This window comes from Oryctolagus cuniculus, chromosome 11, assembly GCF_051225735.1.
Source record: "Oryctolagus cuniculus isolate XC-2025 breed Fujian yellow rabbit chromosome 11, ASM5122573v1, whole genome shotgun sequence".
Taxonomy (NCBI): Eukaryota; Metazoa; Chordata; class Mammalia; order Lagomorpha; family Leporidae; genus Oryctolagus; species Oryctolagus cuniculus.
The window spans coordinates 72,679,021-72,703,695 of NC_142877.1; the positions used below are offsets into that span (position 1 = coordinate 72,679,021).

At 41.6% G+C, this 24,675-nt stretch overlaps 1 long non-coding RNA gene across 3 annotated transcripts in view; it reads right to left on the reverse strand.

Moving 5' to 3' along the window:
* Positions 1-24,675, reverse strand: part of LOC149123525 (uncharacterized) — a 42,375-nt gene that overhangs the window by 12,475 nt on the left and 5,225 nt on the right. Inside the window, exons 1-3 of one of the 3 annotated variants that reach the window (XR_016216893.1) lie at positions 14,389-14,889; positions 13,663-13,729; positions 10,535-10,996 (exon numbers count right to left, since the gene is read on the reverse strand). This is a non-coding gene — a long non-coding RNA (uncharacterized LOC149123525). Of the gene's footprint in view, positions 1-10,534; positions 10,997-13,662; positions 13,730-14,388; positions 14,890-24,675 lie in introns of those variants that run through there. The other 2 variants (XR_016216895.1, XR_016216894.1) reach the window with 2 other exon arrangements.

Consider the following 24,675-nt stretch of genomic DNA (forward strand, 5'->3'; position numbering starts at 1 on the left):
CTCAGCTTTGTTTCTCTGGGAATGTCTTTATCTCTTGCTGGTATCTGAAGGATAGTTTTGCTTGGCACAGTATTCTTAGCTGGTGATTTTGTTCTTTAGTACTTTGAATGTCTCATCACACTCCCTCCTGGCCTATAAGGTTTCTTCTGAGATGTCTGCAGTCATGAGAACAGGGATCCTTTTATGGCTTATTTATTTCTTTTCTTCTGTAGCTTTGAGAATTTCCCTATTTATTTTCAGTCTTGCGGACCTTGATTTTATTTATATACAAAATTTGAGAGTAAGAAAGAGAAAGAGAAAAGAGAAAGCCAGACACAGACATAAAGCTCCTTAACCACTCCCTACCACTGGCCAGGAACAAGGACAAAAATCTGTTTATTCCATGTGAGTTAAAGAGACCCAAATCCTTGAGGATCACCTGCTGCTCCCAGGGTGTGCTTTAGCAGGAAACTGGAATTGGGAGTGGAGCCAAGACTTGAACCTGGGCATGCAGATAAGGTTTTGGGAATCCCATGTGGAAGCTTAACCACTAGGCCAAATGCCTGCCCTAAGAGAGCCTGATTAAAATATGTCTTCGGGTATACTGGGCTGAGTTTAATTTATCTGGTGTTCTCTGACTTTCTGGTACCTGGAAAAATGTTATTTGTTCCTAGGTTTCAGAAGTTTTCTATTCCTTTGGCAAACTCAAGTCCCTTGTCAACCCGTTATTCATTTACTCTTTTCTTGCTTTCCCAAAATTCCCGTAAGCTTTCTTCATTCCTATTGATTCTTCCTTTTCTCTTCCAACTGTGTATTTTTTTTAAAAGATTTATTTTATTTATTTGAAAGACACATGGGATGCCAGTGCTGCAGGCTGGGAATTTAGCCCGCTGCACCACAGTGCTGGCCCCCAAGCTGTGTATTTTCAAATGTCCTGTCTTTGAACTTACTAATTTTTCTCCTGTTAGACCTACTCTGCTATTGAAGCCTTCTATCACTTAAAAAAAAAAAAAGATTGATTTGTTTATTTGAAAGTCAGAGTTACACAGAGAGAGAAGGAGAGGCAGAGAGAGATCTTCCATCCTCTGGTTCACTCCCAGTTGGTCTCAATGGCTGGAGCTGGACTGAATCAAAGCCAAGAGCCAGGAGATTCTTCTGGGTCTCCCATGTGGGTGCAGAGGCCCAAGGACTTGAGTCATCTTCTGCTGCTTTCCCAGGCCATAGGAGAGGGCTGGATCCAAAGTGTGGCAGCCAGGACTTGGACCGGCATCTCATATGGCACTGCAGGTGGCGGCTTTACCCGTTATGCTACAGCACTGGTTCCTTTCTATCACATTTTTAACTTCACTTAGTGTACTTTTTAGTTGAAGGATTTCTGTTTGATTTTTTTAAAAATTACTTCCATCTCTCTATCAACTATCTGTTAGACTATTAAATCTATTAAATCATTTCTCTCTGTTCTCTTGAAGTTCATTGAGATTCTTTTAAACATCTACTTTGAAATCTTCATCCTAGTATCTGGAACTTTCAATTCCTGTGTGCTGGGCCTCTGCCATCTTATTTTGGGTTAGGTGAGGTCCTGATTCCCTGGCTGATGTTTGTTGCTGTATGACATTATCTTCACATTTAAGGATTAGTTATAGCAATTTGGCTCCATTTACAGCTGTTCCTCTAGAAATTCTAAGCAATCTGTTTACTTTCTCTGAGTTTATGGACACATCTGCTATTTTAGCACTAGATGGCACCCTAAATTGAGACTTGCCACAGGTCTACCATTGGTGTGTTTTCACTGGTTTAGTCCTAAAATAAGCTCAAACTCAGATTTCCCCTAAATCCACAGTTGGTGTTTTGCAGAGTGATCTGGGAAGTATCTAAAACAGGTTCACTTGTTCCTGTGAGCCTTTTCTCAGTGTCAGAGTAGGCCCAGATGCCTAGCCCTGTGGCCCTAAATGCCTTGGATGCTGGATCATACCCAGACCTCACAGCCCACTGAGACCAGCACAGCCTGAGCGAAGGACTGAAACCTACGCTGCTATGATCTATCTGCTGCTGAGCTGGACTCATAGCCAAGGCCACTCCAACCAGCCACTGGAGATGTTGGCTGGAAAATGACTGGTACAGTGGGGCTATGAAACTCCACTTGGCACTGGAGCATGTCACAGAAGCTCTATCTTCAGGCACTGGCCTGAGGAAAGGGACCATTAGGAACTGCTCAATGTTGAGTTTAACTGGCCTGGCACTGAGTCCCAATACAGTCCTGTGGTTCCTTACTGTCTGCCCAGGTTTGGAGGAGGGGTGATTAAGGAGTCCCTCAGCTGCCCATGTAGGTACTAGGTGGGTCACATCCAGATCTCTCAGTCACCAGGCCCTGGTGCAGTCTTGAGAATGCACACCAGACCCATGTGAGATTAGCAATGATACATGCCCTAACAAGTCCATCTCACCAGGGTACAGGTCTCTGCCTTGTACTGGGGCCAGTATAGAGACTCCATCCACAGGTATCATTCTAGGGAGGGACCATTAGAATTTGCATAGTCTTTCCTTTACCAACCTAGCACTGAGTCATAAGACACAGTCCTTTGGTTCCATTTGTCTACCCAACATTGATGGAGGGGTGGTAAAGGCGGTACATTGGCCACAGATTGGCTCTTAACTAGGTCATATGTCACCAGAACCAGTGAAATATCAGGCTCACGAGGCTGGTAGTGATAAACACTGAAACAAGCCCACTTCAACAAAAGGAATTTCTCTGCCTTTTCCTAGAGAAAATCTAGAGATTCTATATGTGAGCACTGGCCCAGGAGTAGAGGTCATAGGACTTTATCAGGTGCTTGGTCTTGTGGAAGAAGCCCAGCTCTGAACTACAAGACAAGATCCTAAGCTCCCACTACTGCCTACTCCTTAATGGCTATTGAATCTTGCTCTGCTTTTTGCCAGATGTTGAAGAAGTGATGGTGGAGGATGCCTGGCTATAAAGGGGCCAAGTTCTAGTCTGCAGGTATAGGCCTGGGGGCGAACCAACAGAGCCCCGTCCAACTTTGAATCTTATCTCTGTGGGTCTGGCTTTGGGACTCAAGTATAAGAATTAAGGTTAATTCCCTCTCCGTCTTTCAAGCAGGAGGTGCCTGTGTCCACACTGCACTACTTGGATCTGGGCGAGGGGTTATATGGGTAAATTTTCTTCCTGTCCTCTTCAATGTGGCTTTTCTTATCTTCATACTGAAACCAGGTACTATGACCTCTCACCTGAATTCCTTGGATCTTGTGAAGAGACTTAGTGCAAAAACAGCTGTTAAAATTGATGCTTTTTTGTGGATATGGTCACCAGACTGTCTAACTCAGATGTCTAACATCTCCTAGAAATGTTCTTTATTTAGAAAATGTTTATATTTTCTAAGTAAGTAAACAGTACCATGGTACAAGTCCTGTGCTTACATAAATCTAGAACTTCCTTTATCCAAAACACTTGAGACCTGAATTGTTTTGGATTGGGGATATTTTTAATTTTTGAATATTTGTGCATACATACTGAGATATATTAGGGATGAGACAAATGTCTAGCCATGAAGTTCATTTATGTTTCAATACATCTTACACAAATAGCCAAAGGTAATTTTATGTACCATTTCCAGTTTAGATTGATCACATGAGTTCAGGTTTTTTGACTGATCCCATGATCTCAGGTGTGGAATATTCCACTTGTTGTTATTTTGGCATTTGAAAAGCTTCTGACTTTGGAGCATTCCAGATTTTTGGTGTAGGGATAAATAATCAGCTTGTATTTTCATTTAAATCATTAATATTTGTCAAAGATTTTTTTTCTTTAAAAGTCTAGCTATAGTTTATCCAGAAAGCTACATTCCAGGGGACTGCTATGTGATGAAAGTAGTGAAAATTAGATTGAGCTATCCCAAAGAGTAAGTAAGGTATAGTTAGAATGAAATTAGAAAACCAAGCTAAAATCTTGACTTTAATCTCTAGAAATAAGGGATGGGAAAAAGAACAGCCAAATTGTGTCTTCCACTAATAGAAGACATCTGAAAGGGAGTAGATGAGAAGAGGTAAATCAGTTTGGAAGGTGGTTAGACACATGGCCAACCAATAGACGTGCATAGCTTTCTGACAAATTACTGATAATGTGTTGGTCTGTAAGCTCTTACTACTTTGGTCTTGAGCTCTCTCTCTAGAAAGTAGCTGTAATTCTAGCCTGTACCTGATGGGGCTCCACATTAGGTGGTTGTGGATGCTTATGTGTCTTTCGCAAGATTTTTCTTTCTCCTGGTGGACACTATAAAGTTCCTGACTCATAGCCAGGTGTGCATCTCACAGGAAATTTGTACTGGCAAATGCCCTTAAGGCTTTTATCTGACCTTGGGTTTTTTCTTCTCTTCTCTTCTCTTCTCTTCTCTTCTCTTCTCTTCTCTTCTCTTCTCTTCTCTTCTCTTCTCTTCTCTTTTCTTTCTTTCTTTCTTTCTTTCTTTCTTTCTTTCTTTCTTTCTTTCTTTCTTTCTTTCTTTCTCTTCCTTCCTTCCTTCCTTCCTTCCTTCCTTCCTTCCTTCCTTCCTTCCTTCCTTCCTTTCTTTCTTCCTTTCTTTCTTTCTTTCTTTCTTTCTTTCTTTCTTTCTTTCTTTCTTTCTTTCTTTCTTTCTTTCTTTCTTTCTTTCTTTCTTTCTTTCTTTCTTTCTTTCTTTCTTTCTTTCTTTCTTTCTTTCTTTCTTTCTTTCTTTCTTTCTTTCTTTCTTTCTTTCTTTCTTTCTCTAAGATTGTCACCCTCTAGGACAGCCCTGACCAGGAAATAAGTTAGGGTCAGTTGTACATGTCAGGTGAGACACAACAGAGACAGCATAACAAAACACACTAAATAACAGAAACAATTTTATTACCTACAGATTCCAGAAAGGATAGTCCCTACACTGAGTAGGGACTATGGAAGAAGGGAACCATCAAGAACATACATATTGAGCTAGCAGGTGGACAATAAAAGAGAGAGAAGGATCTATGGGACTAAAACCTTTACTGGAGATTTATTTATTTATTTATTTGAAAGGCAGAGTTACAGAGGCAGAGGCAGAGAGAGAGAGAGAAGTCTTCCATCCACTGGTTCATTCACCAGATGACTGCAACAGCCAGAGCTGTGCTGATCTGAAGCCAGGAGCCAGGAGCCAGGAGCTTCTTCCTTGTCTCCCACAAGGCAGACTTGGGCCATTTTCCACTGCTTTCCCAGGCCATAGCAAGAGCTGGATCAGAAGTGGAGCAGCCAGGACTTGAACCGGCACCCATATGGGATGCCGGCACTGCAGGTGACAGCTTTACCTGCAATGCCACAGCACCCCACCACCACCCAGGGAATTTTAATTGATGGATTTAAAGCAAGAAGGCGTGAGTTCCATGAGGTCACAGTGTCACTGAGAAGTGGTCATTGGCATACCTGTGCAGTCCATGCAAGGTGTGAGGGTCACTGGACTGAGTTAAGTAGGTTTGCCTAGCTGTGCTACAGGAAGGCAGGTGTCTGGATTAACCACACTGAGGAACTGCAAGGAGCTGAAGAACTAGAGACTGTGTCAAAGGTGACTAAGCCACATTTCAAGCCAGAGAAATCCCAACTTAAATCCCAAATAGATGCCAGGGCAATATAAAATTGCCAAAATTCACTACACATGTTTTTAAAATATATAAATTAAATATCCCATTCACAGTAGCAGTGAAAATTGTAAACTATTGAGGAGAAAACCAAATCAGAAACATATGAAACCTGTGTAAAAAGTTAGAACCTGTACAAACAAAATACCCAGCTAAATGAAAATATATCACATTCCTGGATAGGAAGACTCAATAAATAATAAAGTAATTTTGATCCAAATCCTCTTGAGATTTTGGAAAAATGGATCATGATTATTAAAACTTACATGGAAATTAGTTCCAAAAATTACATGGAAGAATTACTTTGAAATTTACTGTAAATGGGTGACATGGTCATTTTTCCATTCAATTATTGTTTATAGCTGTCGCCTATATATATGCGGTCTTTTTGCTTTTAACTTGTTAAACATTTTATTTGGTGAAGCATTGAGCCTTTTTACTGTAATGTAAATTTAAAACGTGTTATCTCAAAAACTAAAAAAGGGATAGGAAGGGAGGGTTAGAGGGAAAGGAGTCAGGGAATGAGGAGGGAGGGAATATCATATTCTTGGAATGGTGTTTATGAACTATATTGACTCTGTTTTAAAAAACTAAAATTTTGGGGCCAGCACTGTGGCGCAGTGGGTTAACACCCTGGCCTAAAGTGCCGGCATCCCAAATGGGTGCCGGTTCGAAACCTGGCTGTGCCACTTCCAGTCCAGCTCTCTGCTATGGCCTGGGAAAGCAGTAGAAGATGGCCCAAGTCCTTGGGCCCCTGTACCTGCATGGGAGACCCAGAAGAAGCTCCTGGCTCCTGGCTCCTGGCTTTGGATCAGCTCAGCTCTTGCCGACTGGGGAGTGAACCAGCAGATGGAAGACCTCTCTCTCTCTCTCTCTCTCTCTCTCTCTCTGCCTCTCCTCTCTCTGTGTAACTCTGACTTGCAAATAAATAAATAAATCTTTAAAAAAAAACTAAAATTTTAAAAATAAAAACAAAAATTACATGGAAGGAAAAATTTAATAGGTTTTAAAAAGAATAGAGAAGGGAACTTACTGGAAATCAAGACATACAACTAGAATAAAATAGTTCTTGATTAGCTTAGATTAAACAATTAGATCAAGGAAGATAACAGAGTTAGAGGAACAATTCTTTTTTTTTTTTTTTTTTTTTTTTTTGTAGGCAGAGTGGACAGTGAGAGAGAGAGACAGAGAGAGAAAGGTCTTCCTTTTGCCGCTGGTTCACCCTCCAATGGCCGCCGCTGCAGCCGGCGCACCGCGCTGATCCTGGCAGGAGCCAGGAGCCAGGTGCTTTTCCTGGTCTCCCATGGGGTGCAGGGCCCAAGCACCTGGGCCATCCTCCACTGCACTCCCTGGCCATAGCAGAGAGCTGGCCTGGAAGAGGGGCAACCGGGACAGAATCCGGCGCCCCGACCGGGACTAGAACCCGGTGTGCCGGCGCCGCAAGGTGGAGGATTAGCCTATTGAGCCACGGCGCCGGCCCTAGAGGAACAATTCTAAGTAAATTGCTACCATTTTACAGGATTGGTGAGAGGTTCCCATAGGACTCAGCCGCAGTTGTTTACAGCAGCAAGTCAACACAAGTGTTGCTCTCACAGGAAATTTCCTTGGCTTTCCTCCCTTTCCGTCTCGCTTTCTCTACTTCTCTTGTGTTTCCCAGGATCTCCTCTCTGTCAGAATTACTGTACTCCAGTCATTTTCTCAGAGTGTGCCTTTGGAAGAACCCAAGCTAGCATATGAGCTACTTAATGTATTGCTTTTAATGCTTCTGTGTATTAAGTTTTCAAAATCACAACATAAAAGGGAACTTCAAAAATTTGTGGAGAATGTTTCATGAAAAAAATTATGTATGGATTTTGAAATCTTTCACAATAAAATAAATTCATCTTTTAATTGTTTTTCTTTAAACTTTCTGAAGTACCCTCATATGCATATAGGACTTGTGTCATTCAGAAAATAGAATTAAAAATTATCAGCCTGACCAAATGAGACTTGTGAATTGGGAATACTATTTTGGGGTTTTCATATTTTTAAGATTTTTTAAAATGTATTTGGAGGGGCCGCATTGTGCCAGCATCCCATATGGGCATCGGTTCGAGTCCTGGCTGCTCCCCTTCCAATCCAGGTCTCTGCTATGGCCTGGGAAGGCAGTGGAAGATGGCCCAAGTCCTTTGGCCCCTGCACCTGCATGGGAGACCCAGAAGAAGCTCCTGGCTCCTGGCTTCGGATTGGCACAGCTCTGGCCATTGAGGCTAACTGGGGAGTGAACCGGCAGATAGAAGACCTCTCTCTCTCTCTCTCTCTCTCTCTCTCTCTCTCTCTCTCTCTGCCTCTCCTCTCTTTGTGTAACTCTGACTTCCAAATAAGTAAATAAATAAATTTAAAAAAATGTATTTGGAAAGCAGAAAGAGACAGATACAGGGAAACATACAAAGATTTCCCATCTTGTGATTCACTTTCTAAATGTCCACAACACCAGGAGCTGGGCCAGGCTGAAGCCAGGAACGGGATCTCAGTGTGGTACTCTCATGTAGGTGATGGAGACCCAAGTACTTGAGCCATCACTTGCTCCCCTCTCCGGCGCACATTATCAGGAAGATGGAACCAGGGGCAGAGCTAGGACAAATCTAGGTACTCTGGTACGAGATGCAAGCATCCCATGTGGCACTTTAACCACTAGGCCAAACACCACTTCAGGGTTTCGTATTTGGTTTTACTAAAGGAAGACCTCAAAAATGGTAACCAATGTCTTCAAACATTTCTAAATCTCAAAATTCAGACCTAGAGTCTTACAAACATTCCAGCTACTCTGCTCCTGCCCTTTCACATTTAGAGATTAATAATATACAATCACAGAAAGATTCTTGAAATGGAAGTTGGCACATTTGTAAATCTATAAATATCTGCCATTTATAAGTTTACTACCCTTCAAGAAAAAGCACTCAATAGGATTTGTCTGCCCCACATCTAAAAATGCTCAAAAGTTCATACACTGTAACACTCTAACCAAGGGACATTTAGAGACGTAGTCGCTGAAGAACATGTGGGTGTTAATTACTGTAAAGAATATGGGGCAGTGTGCGGAAGTGGATATGTAAACCAAGGAGTGACAGGAGGATAGTCTGAACAACTGAGCTCAGGAAATGCCATTTATTTCTACTCTATTCTTCAAACAGGCAGCAGGGACTTGAGTGCCTAGGCTTTCAGGGAACATAAGCTTTGAAACAGAAAAGACATGATCTAAGAAGTCGGGGCCAGGGCTGTGGCATAGCAGGTAAAGCCACCACCTGCACTGACGGCATCCCATATAGGCACCGGTTCGAGTCCTGGCTGCTCCACTTCCCATCCAGCTCTCTGCTATGGCCTGGGAAAGCAGTGGAAGATGGCAGAAGTCCTTGAGCCCCTGCACCCACGTGGGAAGACCCAGAAGAAGATCCTGACTCGTGGCTTTGGATTGGCATGGCTCCAGCCATTGTGGCCATTAGGGGAGTGAACCAGCAGATGGAAGACCTTTCTCTCTCTCTCTGCCTCTCCTTCTTTCTCTAACTCTGACTTTCAAATAAATAAATAAATAAATCTTTTTTTAAAAAAATCAACGGTCAAGGCATTTCATGGGCAATAGAGAAATTCACTTGAGACTAGTAGATAATCCACATGTTCAAAAAGTGTCATCAAACCCCAGTGGGTCAACAAATGGATAGTTTTCACCATAGTTGATGATGTTGGGATTATAGGAAGGGATATGGATTAAATGAATCCCAACATAAATATAGAATGGTGGGATTCTGAGTAAGGCAGAGAAAGACCTTTCAGAAAACAGCCCCTACAATGAGATTTTTTTTTTTTTTGGAGATTTACTTATTTATTTGAAAGTCAGAGTTATACAGAGAGAGAAGGAGTTGCAGAGAGAGAGAAAGGCCTTCCATCCGCTGGTTCACTCCCCAGTTGGCCACAACGGCCAGAGCTGCACTGATCTGCTGCCGGGAACCAGGAGCTTCCTCTGGGTCTCCCACATGGGTACAGGGGCCCAAGGACTTGGGCCATCTTCTACTGCTTTCCCAGGCCATAGCAGAGAGCTGGATGGGAAGTGGAGCAGCCAGGACTCAAACTGGTGCCCATATGGGATGCCGGCACTGCGGGCAGCAGCTTTACCTGCTATGTAATACCCCTACAATGAAGTATTGCAAGCATCTTTGAGAACTAAGGGAGAATTATTTAGCCTGGATGTGTTCAGAACCAAAAGGCAAAAATGTAGCCAGAACACTGTAAAATCATAAATAAGTGGTAAGCCATGTCTTTACGACCTGCCAAATCTTAGTGAGAAGGCAGCAGTAAAGAAGACCAGAGCTACACGGCACTCAAGAACTACACAGGATTGCTTTGTTAATGTGGGTTCCCTTATTCTCAATTGCATCTACATAACATCTCAGAGTGAAACTGCCCTGTGACCACTAATGGCAGGTATTTGAAACTCTAGTTATCGACACATGAGTACTAGTAGAGATCCTGGACAACAGATACCTATATTTGGTGAGTAGTGCACACTCCAGAAGGTTCCTGAATTGGGAATTTAGAGTATGTGCTAAAAGAAAGCAAGGGCTTGGAAGAGTAGGATAAGATTCTGCCTAAATCCATCTGCTCAGGTTAGTGGTAACCCAATACCTATTAATTGAAAATAGTAGGGGAAAAAAATCCCTTCTCCTGGAGCAGAACCAATCTTCCAATTCTGCTGTTGTATACATTTAAAGTGAATTAATTTTTAAATGTGTGAAAGCCTACTGTAATGTATTCTGGCACACCTTTCAAGAGACCTTCTGAAGAAGCTACAGGTCCAGAACCAGAAGACATGATGTCCAGAAAAAAGGTTTGTGGGGCTCAGCTCATTTCTTAATGCTCTATGCCAGTGTAGCAAATTTCGTACCTTAAAAATGACAAGCATTTTATTTGCGCAGAATTTTGTGGGTCAGATGTTGGAGTTGGGTTCAGCTGAGTGGTTCACCAGCTGATGTCACATAAGGTCTCTCACGCAGATGCAATCCTCTTGTGGTCACTAGGGATGCATGGTCCAAGAAGGCCTTAAACAGAAGTCTGCTGACTGATGATGGATTTGGTGGCATCTCTATCTCCATCTGCTCTCTTGTCCTCAGAGGCTTCCCAGTGCCGATGAAGTCTCGCACTTGGTGTCACTGCATTCGATGGTGAAGCGAGTCACAGGCAGCCCAGATTCAAAGGATTTCACTTCTTGCTGAGAGAAGTAAGAAAGTAGCAGAGGCAAAGCAACACTTGGGCCCAGGTGGGAGGAATTGTTGCAGCTGTCTTTTTGAAACATTTTTCCAGAGCCAAAAAATTGCCTTTCTTCTTTAGGAGTAGGGACAGGAGCCTAAAAGGACATATGAGGCCTCTATGTAAAAGACCACACAGTATATTTATAGTGGGATCTCAGACCACAGGACCACTGAATGCCTGAATACTGAGTTAGGAGAAACACGTAAGAAAAACTGAAATATTGTCAATTCTAAAACAGTCTAGGACTAGAAATAGACAGTCATGTTTACTAACCAGATCATTTCCCAAAGGTGTACTCGGTGTATCTAAAATGCTTCCTGCCAGACCTTCAGATGGCCGACTTCTTCACATCACTCAAGGGTCAGCTCAGATTTTGCCTCCTCAGGACAAGGTGCCCTGACCACTGTAATTAAAGCTAACCAGCTCCATTTCACTGTCAAACTTTCTTCACAGCAAAATTATCACCCGAGGTCACTTTAATATTTGTCTATTTGTCTATGATCTGTTTCCCTCACTAGAATGTAAGTTCCATGAACTTTAAGATTGTATCCATTTGATTAGCAGGGTAAGATCAATTAGTCATTGGTGCTTGAACAGGTAGTAAGATCAGGACAGTTTGGTTATTATTTCTCTGCTGATATTCCAACTTTAGCTCAAGTCTTAATCTCTGCTCTAAAACACAAGCTTTTCCTTTTCAAGCATGCATTTTTGGAACTTCCCATGATGTTATAGACTCAAGTCTTTGCAATATATCAAACTCACCTTAGTCTCCTTCATTTGTAAAACTGAAAAAATACCTCACTTATTACATAAAATAAATAAGATTCCACTTGTAAATCATGTGATGTAGTACTTGGTATAGAGTAAGTACTCAAGAAATTGTAGTTATTGAATAATTGGGCTTGCACATGTCTCAGGCCCAATCAATACTCCATTAATTTTTGCTTTAAATTACCAACTCCACTCTCTTGTTTCTGAAGATTATTTGACACTTCAGAAAGTCCTAGAAAACATCTGATAATTGATATTTCCAATTGTTGGATATCCAAAACAGAAATATAAAACTACTGGCATTCATAGTCAGAATAAAATAGAATCAGATAAGATGTGCTTTTGATAGGTGACCATGGATGCCTGCTGGGCCCTCTTCCCAGCTTTCTTCATTTGCATTTTTCCTAGAAATCCTTTCCCTTTTCTCCAAATACCCCAGGACCTTCCTCATCCAAGCCTGTGTTGCTCCTCCTGGGGGTGATCGCCCCACTTTCTCTACTCCCTGCCATTCTATGTTACCGCAGTGGGCACCTGCTCTTAGTAATGATGGTTTCTAGACTATTCATGCCTCAGATATTTTATGATCTTTTAAAATTAATGTTCTAATGATTTCTAGTCAGATTGTGTAATCATTATGCTAGACTTACATAAATGTAACCCCTGAAGCACCCTGCATCTAAAAAGGCCACTGTGTGTCCCAGGAGGTGTTTTCCTTAGACACAAGAACATTGGCTTGCTTAAATCACAGGTTCTTGCTCATCCTGTCCGTGGAGAACATGGTTGGCTTTGAAAACTTGGTGTTTATTATAGACTATGACACTTATACAAAAGCATTCTAGGTCAGCACCGTGGCTCACTTGGCTAATCCTCCGCCTGCGGCGCCGGAACTCCGGGTTCTAGTCCCAGTTGGGGCACCGGATTCTGTCCCTGCTGCTCCTCTTCCAGTCTAGCTCTCTGCTGTGGCCTGGGAGTTACGTGGAGGATGGCCCAAGTGCTTGGGCCCTGCACCCGCATGGGAAACCAGGAGGAAGCACCTGGCTCCTGGCTTTGGATTGGAGCAGTGCACCAGCCATAGCGGCCATTTTGGGCGTGAACCAATGGAAGTGATGTTTCTCTCTGACTCTCACTGTCTATAACTCTCTCTCTGCATCTTTCTCTCTCTCACTGTCTAACTTTGCCTGGCAAAAAATAAAAAAATTTAAAAATATCAAAAGCATTCTAAAAATGAAAGAGTGAAAGAAAGTATGTGACTTTCCTCTTATTGGAATTTATTTTGGTAAAATTCGGAAGTGGGCAGCAGTGTCTGAGTTTTCTTCCAGCTCAGATACAATATTATTTTGTCTAACTTTGTCAAATTCTTTTCTAGAAAGACAATATTTTTAATGCTAAGTCTTGAAAGAAAATAAAAACAAAAATTGGCTACAGGTTTATGTGAGTGGTGTTAAAAAAAAAAAAAAAGGTAAGGAGGAGGGCACCTATTTGTTCTGCTGAGCACTGGGTTTGGACAGGTCATGATATTCCTGAAGCTGACTTTGGCTGCAGGGCACACAGAGAGCTAAATCACCCTGTCACTAAAAAGTAGAAGGATTTGGAGTTTTGCTCCTTGGAGGACACAAAGTGAGGAAAATACGGAAAGTACAGGAGGCTGACATAAACTGATGTACTTGACATCAAATTGAGTTATTATTTTTACTGTGATATGATATGAATCCCTGCATACCACCAACCTTCGGCAAAGCATCTTTACCCATGAGTATATGGGCTTCTGTGAATGTTTCTAGAGGCCATTAGGGAAAATGATTGACATGCATGACTGGGTTAGCATAATATGAAACACGGACAGCATGAACTGTCAACTGGGGTTAAGTAAGTGGAAGCAGGAGCCCAGAGCCCAGAACTGAAGATGAGAGCACAAGCCCCCGGAGAAGTCACATGAATTCCAAGAAAAATTCTGAATTTACAACCCACAGGATGGACGGTCAATCTCACCATGCCTTGGGTGGCCCCAGGGAACTGGTGTGACATCCAGCTACACAGTTATGTTTGAGCAGTTTCACTGCAGGAAAAACAAAACAAAACAAAACAAAACATTAAGTATTGTTTATAACTGGAAATACTACTTTAAAAATATTTGTTTACTTGAAAGTCAGAGTGACAGGAGTAGGATAGGGTATGAGATCTTCTTCCATCTGCTAATTAATGCTTCAAATGCCCACAATGGCCAGGGCTCAGTCAGGCCAAAGCCAGGGGCTGGGAACTCTGTTAAGGTGTCCCACATAGGTGACAGGAACTCAAGAACTAGAGCCAGCATCTGTTGCCTCCCAGGTGCATTAGCCAGAAGCAGAATTGGAAGTGGAGTTGGGACTTGATTGCAGGCATTTTGACATGGGATGTGATGTTCTAAGTGGTGGCTTAACCCCCTGAGGCACAATTTGCTGCCCCCTGAAAAAATATTATATTTAAATTGAAATCTAGAAGTAATAGAACCATATACATAAAAATTGTCACTAATAGCAGTAATCCATCTTCCTTAGTATCTTATCTCAGAAAGTAAATAATTACTGGAAAATCTTTAAATAAAGTATGCCCATAGTACTACAAAACATTCAGCATTTTGGCACATTAGTGGATAATTTATCAGTTGACGCCAAATATTCAATGTGCCTTGGCAATCCTCTTAGTTGTCCATAATAGATTTCTTTGTTCAGTCCTTACCGCTGTTTCCAAATCTTCACTGATGTCTTCAAGCTTCCTCTCTGTGGGGAGCAACTCGGACTAGACTAAGTTACTGGAATTAAGACTTATTCTATGCATCTGCTTTCCCACAATATGGCGCTGAGAAGGGAGAAACAGCTTCTACACAGCTGCCTCCAGTTCAACCAATAAACTGTAGGACCTGCTCCTGATTGGAGGAGAGCAGCGTACTTGGCGTGTGGGTAGCAGAGTTGGGATTGGTGGAAGAGGACTATAAAGGAGGAGAGAGACGGCATGCACCAGGAACATCTATCTGAAGGAACACCTGTGCAGCCCCCGAGAGAGCCGGCCGGCGGTGTGCCACTCCCCCGCGGAAGTGGGGAAAGTGGCAGGGGGCCCGCCCCTCCACGGAGGTGGAGGGACGGTAGCCAACCCAGGAAGAACCAGCAGCAAACCCGGGAAGGGCCGAGCAGACAAAAGAACAGCGCAGGGTCCTGTGTCGTTCCTCCTCGAAGAGGGGGAGCGACACCTCTCCACCTCCTTTTTTTTTTTTCCACTTGGGAGAAAGAGAGAGAGAGAGAGCGAGCAAGCACTCCCACCCAATTAACCAATTACAGTGGAATCACATAATACATAGCCTTTTCTAATCTGGTTTCTTTTATATAGCATACTTTTTCAATGTTCCTCCATGTTGTATCATAAATCAGCTCTTCATTCCTTTATGGCCAATGATATTCCATTATATGAATACATAACAGTTTGTTCATCAGAAGATGGATATTTGGGTTGGTTCCACTTCAGGGCTGTGATAATGCTGCTATGAACAATCATGTATAAGTTGTAGTAGCTACAGACGTTTTCAGTTCTCTTGGGTGTATCCCTAGCAGTGGAATTTCTGAATGTAGTTGTTGTATGATTAGCATTTTGAAAATTGCCAAACTGTCAAAATGACTCCACACCCTCACCACTGCTTGTTGTCTTTTTTATTGTAGCACCCTAATAGGTATAAAGTGGCCTCCCCACGGATCTCACTTCAATTTCACCAGCAGTTAATGGTGTGAACATCTTTTCAGATGCATACTGGCCATTTATACAGTCAATAAATACTTGACGAATAAATGAGTGTATTCAACTATTAACACTGCGGCAGGCTTTCGAAAATACCACCCATGGGTATTCAGGTAGTTACTGTCTAATAGCAAGGGAAGAGCAGCAGCAGTAGGGGTGTGTTGTGTGTCAGATAATTGTAAACAGTTGAAAGAGAATCTTAGGCACAGGATCGTTTTGAAGGGCTTATTTAAGCAGGCAGTGATTCATGAATCAGGCAGACCCAGACGGCTACTTGTTCAGCACTTCAGCGGGAGGTACGGGAGGAAAACTTTGATAATGTTTCTGTGGAAGTAAGACAAAGAAAATATACTTGATTGCTTAGAGTAGAAAGTCCCCAGTAGAAGGCTGGTTGCCATTTCTGATTAGTAGTTTCTAGGTATATGTTAGTTGGCAGTTTCTGATAGGCTAAGTGTGAATTTCACTTTACTGTTTACATTGAGTTGGGGTTAGGTTTGCTTACGTAGGAACCCAAGACACTGGAGCCATCTCGGTCTAATGGCCTCCCAATTAAAAAAATGTTTAATCCTCAACCATCTTACTTGGTTGGTATAGCTGATTCCTGTGCTCAATCAATATTAATAATTCATTTTGAAATGATCAGAAATGATGAGTGCCTCTTATTCCAATTCCAAATTACTTCAAGCAAGTGGAAAGAGAAGCAACAAAAGTCAAGGAGCTACATGAAAAAAAAATCAATTGTCAGATGAAAGAGCAATTTGACAGGGAAGGTCTGGAATGAAGCAACATGACCCGGACCACCTGGCGTGCTGCAGGCCATACTCTAGCATCACGGATGGGGAAATCACCTTGAGAAACCACCGGCTTCTTTGCTATAGCACTTGGAAGATCTGGGAAAGGAGCTGAGACGCTTGTGTCACAACTCAATCTAGAGTTAGCTGTGCTTGCATCAGTGACTGTGAAGCAAACCCTCTCTTGTTTAAAGACGTTTTTCTCCTCTAGCTAACTTAAAGGCTTAAATTCATGTGTTCTTCTTATTGTATCCATATACAGATGAAGACATGGTCTAAACTTGCTGTTCTTTACATTTGGTTATTATATTTCCCCTAAGCATTAATTTTTCACAGAAAGAAAATCTTAATTGATATTACCAAGTGTTCTATAAATGTTCTCTCTTAAGAAATGGAAACCTAGGGGCTGGTGCTGTGGCGCAGCGGGTTGACGCCCTGGCCTGAAGTGCCATCATTCCATACGAGTGCCGGTTCTAGTCCAAGTGCTCCACTTCCTATCCGGCTCTCTGCTATGGTCTAGGAAAGCAGTAGAGGATGGCCCAAGTCCTTGGGCCTCTGCACCCAAGTGGGAGACCTGGAGGAAGCTCCTGGCTTCGGATGGGCACAGCTCCAGCCGTTGTGGCCATCTGGGGAGTGAACCAGTGGATGGAAGACTCTCTCTCTCTCTACCTCTCTCTGGAACTCTGTCTTTCAAATAAATAAAAATAAATCTTTAAAAAAAAAAGAAATGGAAACCTAACATAGGAGTTTAATGAAAATCTGACAATACAGCATCTGAAAGAATTACTTGGCAATTTCCAGAAATATGGTATAGCCAAATAGCGGGGTTTAATACTTTCTGAATTTATTTCAGCAGTGTCTGGACATTGTGTTCCTCTGAGGAAAGCCTCACCTCCAGAGTCTGACTCAAAACCCAGCTCCTTGAGGAGCAGTAGAAAAATAGTTTGCTGTGATTATACTGGATTTTCTCTCTCATCATGGAGGGAATATGCAATCTTAAATTCTGATTTTGTTGGGATTTCAAATACAGTTCCTGTATTATAGGGAGGGGTCACCTGGTTTATATCATTAGAGTGACCAAGAATAAGCAGCTATCATAGCTCCAGTCTTGTCTCACTTGGTCAAAGTACTAATAAGTAGTATGTGATAGGAAATATTGTTTGAGGTAAATGATTACTCACCATTTTAGATTATGGTTTTAAAAATAACCCAAAAAGCTCATATGTATTCAGTAAAGAAAAACATTTTTAAAATTATAATGAAAAAGTACCAGAAATATTTAATCTTTTGAAAAGCTTTAAATACTCATAAATATTGGTTAAGTGTTGTCTTTAACTAGCTATACACATTCTTGTTCATCAAATCTTTTATTTTTTAACTTGTTGATTTCTTAGGTGGCTGAATTTTAGAACTTTCTGCTTCAGTGTGGTCTTGGTCCCTTTATTGGTTTACTGCTCACAAGCATAGAATTGACTTGTACCAAATAAGGGCAATCCCAAACCTATAGGAAAATTGCATTGTGAGAGAAAAAGCGCTGGATTTGGGCTGCCTACCATCTATTGATCCTAACCTGCGAACACAGTCTGATAGAACTGACATGCTCCTAACCTGTACCTAAAACTAGGCCATTCAGAAACTCTTTTTCTGAGCTTAAAATTTTTTAGCCTTTTTGTTGTGAAATAATACACAGATACAGAAAATTACACAAAACAAATATATGGTTTAGATAATTATTACAAAGCAAACACTTCTGTATTCAATACCCAGAAAGGAACTTTTCTGACTCCTCTAACAGCCTTCATTTTACTCAGCCCAAAGACTAATCCCTCCTTTTAAAATTCTTCATCTGGGATGGGAGAGGGAGTAGGAGGTGGATGGTAGTAGGGGTGGGAGAGCGGGTATGAGGGAAAAGTTGTATCTATGAAATTTGCATTCATTAATAAAAGCTTTAAAAATAATAAAAAAATAAAATTATTCATTATTCTGGGCCAGTGCTGTGGCATAGTGGGCAAAGCTGCTGCCTGCATCACTGGCATCCCAAATGGGCAGCGGTTTGAGTCCTGACTGCTCCACTTCTGATTCAGCTCCCTGCTAACATGCCTGGAAAGCAGCAGAGGATAGCCCAAGTGCTTGGAACCCTGAACCCACATGGGAGACCTGGAAGAAGCTCCTAGACCCTGGCTTTGAACAGGGCCAACTCCAGCCATTGCAGCTATTTGGAGAATGAACCAGCAGATGGAAGACCTTGCGTCCTTCATCCCTCCCTCTCTCTCCATTCCTCCCTCTCTCTAAAGGAAATAAATCTTTAAAAAAATTCATCATCCTTTTACATATTTATCCTACAAAGATAACAACCACAGGCCTATGGGTATTTGTGTCTTAGGATTTGCGGCAGGGGACATTTTATCATCTAATTCTACTGTTAATTCTCTACAGGTAGTTTAGCTATCTTGCTGTTAACTAAAATTTTGTATTTTTGTTAATTTGAAAAGCTGCAGGGGGAGAAGGTGGAGATCTTCCCCTTGCTGGTTTACTTCCCAAGTGTCCACAACAATTGGAACTGAGCCAGACTGAAGCCAGGAGTCAGTAACTCAGTCTGAGTCTCACATGAGTGGCAGGACCCAATTACTTGAGCCATCACTTCTGCTGCTTACCAGTGTACACATAATGGAAACCAATTGGGAAAGAAATTTAGAACTAGCCATATCAAACTTCTAGAAATGAAAAGGTTATAAATGAAATTTAAAACTCAGGGAGGCAAAGTTATGGCATGATGGGCAAAGCTGCTGCCTGCAATGCCAGCATCCCATATTGGCGCTGGTTTGAGCCCTGGCTGCTCCACTGCTAATGTGCCTGAGAAAGCAGTGAGGGAGGGGCCAAGTGCTTGGGCCCCTGCACCCATGTGGATTAGCTCACGTCTCCTGGCTTCAGCCTGGCCTAGCCCCAACCATTGTGGCTATTTGGGGAATGACTCCGCAGATAGAAGATCTATCATTCTGTCTCTCTCTCTCTCTTTCTATGTAACTCTGCCTTTCAAATAAATAAAATTAAACTTTTTTAAAAAAAGAAATTTAAAACTCAAAGTGTTAAAAAGCAGATTGTATACAGCTAGTTGTAACTAATGAATGGGTTATGAAACTGAAAAAAGATTCAGGTTGCATCTTAGAGACAAATAGATGTAAAATACTAAAGAGAAGTTTGGAGATATAAAAAGTGAGAAGGATTAATCAAAATTCCAAGGAGAGGTAATTTAAATATTTGAAGAAGTGATGGGTAAGAATTATCTAAAATTGACAAAATACATTAATTGTCACATTCAGGAAACCAAATAAATCACAAACAGTATAAATGACACACAGAGTGAAACTGCAGAACAACAAAGACAAGAAGAAAACCTTAAAGACAACTAGAACAAAAAGATAGATTACTCAAAAGACAGGCACAAATAAACTGACAGCTAATTTCTTAATGACAACAATGGGATCAAGAAGACAATGGCATAATATGCAATTGATAGATCCTCTGAAAAATAAAACAAAATAATGATATTATCAAAAGGAAAACAAGAACAGAACTGAGAATACTTATCCATAAAAGTCGCTCATTGGGAGAACATAGAAAGAATGTATTTCAGGAGGAAAGCAAATGATTCCAGTCTGATGTGCTGAGATGTACTACTTGAAAAGGAATTTGGAACTTCACTGAAATGACAGTGATGACCTCAGGACCATACATAAGAAAAATCGAACTTGTTTCTCACAAATATAGTTTTAGATTTACATATGTTTGATGTTGCCAACAGGTTAAAAACTGTATATGCTTAGAAGGCCATATACCTTAAAATAAAAATTTCTATAAAAACTTACTAGCTGGATGAATATAGTAGGAGAATGCTTTATATTTTTGTGGTCCAAGAGACTTGCTTTTGGCTAACAAGTACATTTCTGGGACAGCTTGCTCTATCTGAATCAGAAAGCAGAGAAAAGAAGCAGTCAGATCAGCAGGAAGAACAAATGTTGCAAATGGAAGAAAACACAGACAGATGGTTGAATCTGTGTTAGATCACACTGAACCATGGTGAAGGCAAGTAAGGACATTAATTGTTCAGAGCTCGCACATAGTGAAATGAGGGGAAATTATTCAGAATTTAGAGATGAATTTCCCAGGACTCCATACAGACAGATGACTAATATAAATAAGATGCTGCCCCAGAGGAAAGGAGATTTGTCACGTTCTCCCATCCCCAGATTCATCTCAGCTCCACATTTCAAGACAAAGGGTCTTCAATAGACTCTTTATCCTTGCAGGGTTTTTCTTAATTGATTTTCCGTGCCTCAAGGCTGGGGAATATTAGAAAAATTTGGAGAATCAGGATACAAGTTCTCATTATTTCCATTGGTATGAGATGTACTACAATTGTCATGAATGTGTGAACTTTGCCTGTCAAAGGCAACGTTATGAAGAAGGCAATAATTTCTCATTTCCATGGTTTATATTAAACATTAATATATCTTGTTTCAATGTCTCTTCCCCAGGAACCTCCAGGGCCAAAATAACTGTACCTAACTACATTTATTTCAGCTGGGTATTGACAAAATAATATTATCTAGCTAATTTATACCTATATTATACTTCTTTCTTTATCTGAAAGGCACAGAGACAGAGATCTCTCATCATCTGTTTCACTCCCCCAATGCCTACAATAGCCAGTGCTAAGCCAGGCAAAAACCAGGATCCAGGTTTCAATCTAGGTCTCCCATTCAGGTGAAAATGACCTGACTACTGGACCCGTCACCTGCTGCATCCCAGGGTGCACATCAGCAGGAAACGGGAGTCGAGAGCAACACTGGGTCTCAGTATGGGGTGTGGGAGCCCAAGTCAGGGTCTTAACTATTACGACAAACATCTGCTCCTACACTGTGATGTCTCTAGTTGGCATTCCTTCCAGGGTAACATTTTTAAAAGAACTCTTCTTGACCATAATGAATCACTAACTGGTAGAATGTCCAACAAGGTGGTAAATTTCTGAATATCTATTATAGCAAAGTTGCAAATCAATTCATCTAGGAAAGGACAAATCTTGGAATAATTGGCTAGCTATTTGGGGAAAAAGTGGGATTAGACCCCCCCCACCTTACATCATAGACAAACATAATAAGATTCAAGAATAACTATCACAAAGTTTAAACTACAAAGAAATATTTTGTTATTATTCATACAAAGCCTTTCTTAGTATGAAACAAAACTGAGTAAAGAAAAAATTGAAAATCTGAACACACAAAATTTTAAATATCTAAACAGTGAAAAAGACCATATACAAAGTTAAAATGATATATTGACATTTGAGACAATATTTGTAGCGAATGTAATGGACAAGTATAGTCAGGATAGGAAATGCTTAAGAGCATAGGCTCAGGAATAAGTTGCAAGGATTGAAAACCTAGCTACACCACATTCTAGTCTCTTCACTTTAGGCAAGTTACTTAATCTTTTTGAGCCTCAAGTTTCCTCATCTGAGAGCTATTATTTTCCATAATATTTAAAATATTAAATAAATAAGAATAGAGTAGCTGATTCATTACCTACTCAACATCCCAAGATCAACAAAAATCACTCATCTTATTTTCAGCTACTTCTGAGCACAAATGCAACATATCATAATGTCCTAATCTACATTCTCTTTAAATTGGCCAAGGACTTGTGTGATGGTTTTGTACGTCAACTTGACAAGGTTAAAGGAGACCCAGAGAAATGGTGATGAATTATTTCTGGGTAAATCTGTGAGGGTGTTTCTAGAAGAATCTGGCATTTGAATTAGTGAACTGAAGAATGAAGATCCACCCAAACTCAACATGGGCGGAGATCATTTAGCTGGGTTTGTGCCTGGATAGATCCAAAAGGCAGGGGCTGGCATTGTGGCACAGCAGGTAAAGCCACTACCTGTGACACTTGCATCCATATGGGCACCTGTCCGAGTCCCTGCTGCTCCACTTCTGTTCAAGCTCCATAAAAAAAAGCAGTAGAAGATGGTCCAAGTACTTGGGCCATTGTATCTATGTGGGAGATCCAGAAGAAGCTCCTAGGCCCAGCTCTGGCCATTGTAGCCATTTGGGGAGTTAACCAGCATATGGAAAACTCTCTCTCCCTCTCTCCCTCCCTCCCTCCCTTCCCCCCTCCCTCCCTTTCTCCTTCTTCCCCCCACCCCCACTCTCTTTGTAATTCTGCTTGTCAAATAAACCTTCAAAAAAGAAAGGAAGGAAGGCAGGCCCAAAAGACAGAGGAAAATCCACAGTATAAAATAATTCCCAAATGTATAAATGTTTAATTTTTAAATTTGCTTTCCATAGCACTGGCCTAGCAGAGTAATCAGAGAGAAGGTACATGGAATTCCCACACCCATCATCTGTGTACCACTCAACACACTCACTCAAGAAAGTAAACTTTTCCCAGGGGCTGGAGCTGTGGTGCAGCGGGTTAATGCCCTGGCCTGAAGCACCAGTATTCCATATGGGCACTGGTTCGAGACCTGGTTGCTCCACTTCTGATCCAGCTGTCTGCTGTGGCCTGGGAAAGCAGTAGAAGATGGCCCAAGTGCTTGGGCCTCTGCATCCATGTGGGAGACCTGAAGGAGCCTCCTGGTTCCTGGCTCTTGGCTTTGGATCAGCACAGCTCTGGCTGTTGCGGCCAACTGGGGAGTGAACCATCAGATGGAAGACCTCTCTCTCTCTCTCTCTCTCTCTCTCCCCCTCTCCCTCTCCCTCTCCCTCTCCCTCTCTCTGCCTCTTCTCTCTCTGTGTAACTCTTTCAAATAAATAAATCTTAAAAAAAAGTAAGTAAACCTTTCCCAAATGGCATATAGTTCTTTTCTTTTCTTTGCACTTAGCTGCACATATATGAGACATGATCTAAGCTATGTTTCTAAAGGTTGCAGTGTATAATATAGATGGGAACTTAGGATGGGTGGAAGAACTGAGAAGTTTTTGTCAGTGGTTGAGGTAAGAGATGATGGTGACTTGGACAGGCTGATAGCAGAGGAAGTCAAGAGAGCAGATCAGATTCTAGACACATTTTGAAGGTGGAGGCAGCATAAATGCCAGCAGACTGGATGCACTGTGAGAGAAACGTCCAGGACATCACCAAGTTCCAGAATGTCAGCATACAGCTGACCTCAGAATACCAACCACGATCACAGCAGGAGGATGCAAGGCTCAGGCGACAGGTTTCCAAATGAGAAGGAGAGACTATTTCAGACTTGGGTATTGTGAAAATTCTGTTAGCATATAGCAGATACAGTAAACATGATTAAAAAATTAAAAATAGATGCAGGGATAATGAGCCAATAAACAAGTCAGGTAATTAATAATCCCAGGAAAACCAGTAATTATGTAAGAAAAGTCACACAAGCATAGATTTATTTTAGCTTTGCAGGGAACAATGTTTTATGGTACTGATACTATAAATACAAACTAACAGATTCACCGAAAACAAATTGATATAACTCTACGGAAAGGATGAGAGGAGTGGAAAAAATACAAAGAACTCACTAAATTCTTTTTCACCATAATAGGAAGTCAGTACATGAAGGGTACAATGTCAGATCAAGAAAAGAATTGCAGCAGTGAGCATGTACTGCAGCAGGTTGTGGCCCAGCAGGTTAAGCTACTACTTGCAACACCTGCATCCCATGTCTGAGTGTTCAAATGCCAGCTATATTTCTTCTTCCCGGCTTCCTGCTAGTTTACCTGGGAAGGTGGGAGAATGGTGGCCTGGGTTCTTGGGCCCCTGATGCCCATGTGCGGTTCCTGACTCCCAGCTTTGGCCTGACCTGGCCCTGGATTTGCAGGCATTTGGGGGTGAACTAGTGGATTGAGGATCTCTCTCTCTCTCTCTCTTTCTCCACCCCCCACCCCGCTTTCTGTCACTCTGTCCTCTGAATAAATGATTTAAAAAAAAAAAAGAGCAAGATTACAAGGACTAGTATTTGGCACAGCAGTTTAGATGACGCTTAGGACTGCCACATCCCATAGCCAAGTGCCTGGCTTCAAGACTCAGCTCCACGCTGGCTTCCAGCAGTCTTACTGATGCCTGCCCTGGGAGGCCACAGTTGATGCTCAGGTGGTTGGTTCCCTGCCGCTCACATGGGAGACCCAGACTGAGTTACAGCCTCCTGACTTCAGCCTGGTTTAGTCTTGGCTATTGTGGGCATTTGGGGAGTGAATGAGCAGATAGAAGATTCTCTGTTTCGGTCTCTCTCAGCTTTTCAAATAAACATGAATAAATATAAACAAAAGTATTTTTAAGTAAACAGGATTATAAACACATTGTTTAGGCATGAAGGTAAATATAGAGAAAATTAGCAAAAAAATTGTTCAAAATGATAGCTTATGGAGTAAGGAGTCTCAAATTTTAAGATGTAGAAAAAAAACTCAAAGAAATTTTCACATGAATA